We start from the raw sequence: 5,286 nt of genomic DNA on the forward strand, positions 1-5,286 counted from the left end.
GACTTTTCATGATCATCAACCTACAGAAAACATGAAATAACAAAGGAAAATAAATTAAATATAACATTGGGTTGCCTCCCAACAAGCGCTTCTTTAATGTCAGTAGCTTGACAGAGGGCTCTCATGGAGCCTCACAGATACTCAGAGCAATGTTGGAACCTCCCAACACCAAACTTAGAGTTTGAATGTGGGGGTTCAACACCAAACTTAGAATTTGGTTGTGGCCTCCCAACACCAAACTTAGAGTTTGACTGTGGGGGCTCTGTTTGGCTCTGTTTTGAGAGAAGCTCTTCATGCTTCCTCTCCATGGTGACAGAGGGATATCCTTGAGCCTTAAACACAAAGGATTCTTCATTCACTTGAATGATCAATTCTCCTCTGTCCACATCAATCACAGCCTTTGCTGTGGCTAGGAAGGGTCTGCCAAGGATGATGGATTCATCCATGCACGTCCCAGTCTCTAGGACTATGAAATCAGCAGGGATGTAATGGTCTTCAATCTTTACCAGAACATCCTCTACAAGTCCATAAGCTTGTTTTCTTGAATTGTCTGCCATCTCTAGTGAGATTCTTGCAGCTTGTACCTCAAAGATCCCTAGCTTCTCCATTACAGAGAGAGGCATGAGGTTTATGCTTGACCCTAGGTCACACAGAGCCTTCTTAAAGGTCATGGTGCCTATGGTACAAGGTATTGAAAACTTCCCAGGATCCTGTCTCTTTTGAGGTAATCTCTGCCTAGACAAGTCATCCAGTTCTTTGGTGAGCAAAGGGGGTTCATCCTCCCAAGTCTCATTACCAAATAACTTGTCATTTAGCTTCATGATTGCTCCAAGGTATTTAGCAACTTAATCTTCAGTGACATATTCATCCTCTTCAGAGGAAGAATACTCATCAGAGCTCATGAATGGCAGAAGTAAATCCAATGGGATCTCTATGGTCTCAGTGTGAGCTTTAGATTCCCATGGTTCCTCATTAGGGAACTCATTGGAGGCCAGTGGGCGTCCATTGAGGTCTTCCTCAGTGGCGTTCACTGCCTCTTCCTCCTCTCCTAGTTCGGCCATGTAGGTCATGTTAATGGCCTTGCATTCTCCTTTTGGATTCTCTTCTGTATTGCCTGGAAGAGTACTAAGAGGGAGTTCAGTAATTTTCTTGCTCAGCTGACCCACTTATGCCTCCAAATTCCTAATAGAGGACCTTGTTTCAATCATGAAAATTTGAGTGGTTTTGATTAGATCAGAGACCATGGTTGCTAAGTCAGAGTGGTTCTGCTTAGAATTCTCTGTCTGTTGCTGAGAAGATGATGGAAAAGGCTTGCCATTGCTAAACCTGTTTCTTCCACATTATTGTTGTTGAAACCTTGTTGAGGTCTCTGTTGATCCTTCCATGAGAGATTTGGATGATTTCTCCATGAAGAATTATATGTGTTTCCATAGGGTTCTCCCATGTAATTCACCTCTTCCATTGAAGGATTCTCAGGATCATAAGCTTCTTCTTCAGATGAAGCGTCCTTAGTACTGCTTGGCGCAGCTTGCATTCTAGATAGACTTTGAGAAATCAAATTGACTTGCTGAGTCAATATTTTATTTTGAGCCAGTATGGCATTCAGAGTGTCAATCTCAATAACTCCTTTCTTCTGATTCGTCCCATTGTTCACAGGATTTCTTTCAGAAGTGTACATGAATTGGTTATTTGCAACCATTTCAATGAGCTCTTGAGCTTCTGCAGGCGTCTTCTTCCGATGAAGAGATCCTCCAGCAGGGCTATCCAATGACATCTTGGACAGTTCAGACAGACCATCATAGAAAATACCTATGATGCTCCATTCAGAAAGCATGTCAGAGGGACACTTTCTGATCAATTGTTTGTATCTTTCCCAAGCTTCATAGAGGGATTCTCCTTCCTTCTGTCTGAAGGTTTAGACTTCCACTCTAAGCTTACTCAATTTTTGATATGGAAAGAACTTTGCCAAGAAGGCATTGACTAGCTTTTCCCAAGAGTTCAGGCTTTCTTTAGGTTGTGAGTCCAACCATATCCTAGCTCTGTCTCTTACAGCAAAAGGGAATAGCATAAGTCTGTAGACTTCAGGGTCAACCCCATTGGTCTTGACAGTGTCACAGATTTGCAAGAACTCAGCTAAAAACTGATGAGGATCTTCTAATGGAAGTCCATGAAATTTGCAATTCTGTTGCATTAGAGAAACTAATTGAGGCTTAAGCTCAAAGTTGTTTGCTCCAATGGCAGGGATAGAGATGCTTCTCCCATAGATGTCGGGAGTAGGTGCAGTAAAGTCACCCGACACTTCCTTGCATTGTTGGCATTGTTGTTGTTTTCGGCTGCCATGGGTTCTTCTTGTTTGAAGATTTCTGTTAGGTCCTCTACAGAGAGTTGTGCTTTTGCTTCTCTTAGCTTTCGCTTCAATGTCCTTTCAGGTTCAGGGTCAGCCTCAACAAGAATGCTTTTGTCTTTGCTCCTGCTCATATGAAAGAGAAGAGAACAAGAAAATATGGAATCCTCTATGTCACAGTATAGAGATTCCTTGAGGTGTCAGAGAAAAAGAAAAATAGAAGGAGAGGTAGAAGAATTCAAACTTATCAAAAGAGATGGAGTTCGAATTGTTCATTGAGGAATAGTGTTAGTCCATAAATAGAAGGATGTGAGAAGAGGGGAAGAAATTTTCGAAAATTAAGTAAAAGATTTTAAAAACATTTTGAAAAATACTAATTGATTTTCGAAAACTAAGAGTGGAAAAGAAATCAAGTGATTTTTGAAAAAAGATTTTGAAATTAGAAATAAAAAAGATATGATTGAAAACTATTTTGAAAAAGATATGATTAAGAAGATATGATTGAAAAGTTATGGTTTTAAAAAGATGTGATTGAGAAGATATGATTTGAAAAATAATTTAAAAAGATTTGATTTTAAAAATTAATGACTTGGCTAACAAGAAAAGATATGATTCAAACATTAAACCTTTCTCAACAGAAAAGGCAACATACTTGAAATGTTGAATCAAATCATTAATTGATAGCAAGTATTTTTGAAAATGGAAAGAAATTGATTTTGAAAAAGATTGATTGAAAAGATATGATTTGAAAAAGATTTGATTTTGAAAAATTTTGAAAACTTGAAAAAAATTTGAATTAAAAACAGAATCTTCCCTCTTGTGCCATCCTGGCGTTAAACGCCCAGAATGGTATCCATTCTGGCGTTTAACGCCCAAAGCACTACCCTTTTGGGCGTTAAACGCCCAACCAGGCACCCTGGCTGGCGTTTAAACGTCAGTTTGCCTTTTTCACTGGGCGTTTTGAACACCTAGCTTTTTCTGTGTAATTCCTCTGCTGTATGTTCTGAATCTTCAATTCTCTGTATTATTGACTTGAAAAGACACAAATAAAAATTTTTTTTTGGATTTTTAATAATCAAAATGTAACTAAAATCAAATAACAATGCATGCAAGACACCAAACTTAGCAGTTTGTATACCATTGACACTAACAAAATGAGAATGCATATGAGAAACAATAAAACACTCAAGTCAAGAGAATTCAAAGATCAGAGCAAGGAAATCATCAAGAACATCTTGAAGATCACTTAAGACACATGAATGAATGCAAGAAGAACAGAAACATGCAATTGACACCAAACTTAAAATGAGACACTAGACTCAACAAGAAACATGAAATATTTTTTGTTTTTATGATTTTGTAATTTTTTTTTGGATTTTTTTTTCGAAAATTAAGTGGAAAAGAAAATAAAGGTATCAAAATTCTTAATGAGAATTCCAGGAATCATGCAATGTTAGTCTAAAGCTTTAGTCTAGAGAAATTAGACATGGCTAGCCAAGCTTCAGCAGGACATTACATTCAAGAGCTAAATTGATGAAAATCAATCAGCTTTGGTGATGATAAGAACATCACCTTGAAATACTAGAATTCATTCTTAAGAACTCTGAAGAAAAATACCTAATCTAAGCAATAAGATGAACCGTCAGTTGTCCATACTCGAAACAATCCCCGGCAACGGCGCCAAAAACTTGGTGCACGAAATTGTGATCATCAATGGCGCCATCAACATGGTACGCTCAATTGCAATCTCAACTCTTTATCACAACTTCGCACAACTAACCAGCAAGTGCACTGGGTCGTCCAAGTAATAAACCTTACGCGAGTAAGGGTCGATCCCACGGAGATTGTTGGTATGAAGCAAGCTATGGTCATCTTGTAAATCTCAGTCAGGCAGATTCAAATGGTTATGAGTGATATATGAATAAAGCATAAAATAAAGATAGAGATACTTATGTAATTCATTGGTGAGAATTTCAGATAAGCGTATGGAGATGCTTTGTCCCTTCCGTCTCTCTGCTTTCCTACTGTCTTCATCCAATCCTTCTTACTCCTTTCCATGGCAAGCTATATGTTGGGCATCACCGTTGTCAGTGGCTACAATCCCGTCCTCTCAGTGAAAATGTTCAACGCACCCTATCACGGCACGGCTAATCATCTGTCGGTTCTCAATCAGGTTGGAATAGAATCCAGTGATTCTTTTGCGTTTGTCACTAACGCCCAGCCTTCAGGAGTTTGAAGCTCGTCACAGTCATTCAATCATTGAATCCTACTCAGAATACCACAGACAAGGTTTAGACCTTCCGGATTCTCTTGAATGCCGCCATCAATTCTAGCTTATACCACGAAGATTCCGATTAAGGAATCCAAGAGATATCCACTCAAGCCTTGTTTGCTTGTAGAACGAGAGTGGTTGTCAGGCACGCGTTCATAAGTGAGAATACTGATGAGCATCACATAATCATCACATTCATCAAGTTCTTGAGTGCGGATGAATATCTTGGAATAAGAACAAGCTGAATTGAATAGAAGAACAATAGTAATTGCATTAATACTCGAGGTACAGCAGAGCTCCACACCTTAATCTATGGTTTGTAGAAACTCCACCGTTGAAAATACATAAGAACAAAAGTGATCATTGGCTTCGGCCCCAAAGAGGGAACCAGAAGAACCGAGATGAAAATACAATAGCAAAAGGTCTTATTTATAAAGAAATAGTAGCCTAGGGTTTACAGAGATGAGTAAATGACATAAAAATCTACTTCCGGGCCCAATTGATGTGTGCTTGGGCTGAGCATTTGAAGCTTTCATGTGTAGAGACTTTTCTTGGAGTTAAACGCCAGCTTTTGTGCTAGTTTGGGCGTTTAACTCCCATTCTTGTGCCAGTTCCGGCGTTTAACACCGGGCATTTTTGAGCTGATTTGGAACGCCGGTTTGGGCCATCA

General features: G+C 39.0%; 1 non-coding gene across 1 annotated transcript; it reads left to right on the top strand.

Moving 5' to 3' along the window:
- Window positions 1-1,828: 1,828 nt before the first annotated feature.
- LOC130983939 (small nucleolar RNA R71) lies at window positions 1,829-1,936 on the top strand. Its single transcript, XR_009087906.1, has one exon. It is a non-coding gene; the product is annotated as a small nucleolar RNA R71 (small nucleolar RNA).
- The last annotated feature ends 3,350 nt before the right edge of the window (window positions 1,937-5,286 follow it).

The sequence above is a fragment of the Arachis stenosperma genome, chromosome 5 (genome assembly GCF_014773155.1).
Source record: "Arachis stenosperma cultivar V10309 chromosome 5, arast.V10309.gnm1.PFL2, whole genome shotgun sequence".
Taxonomy (NCBI): Eukaryota; Viridiplantae; Streptophyta; class Magnoliopsida; order Fabales; family Fabaceae; genus Arachis; species Arachis stenosperma.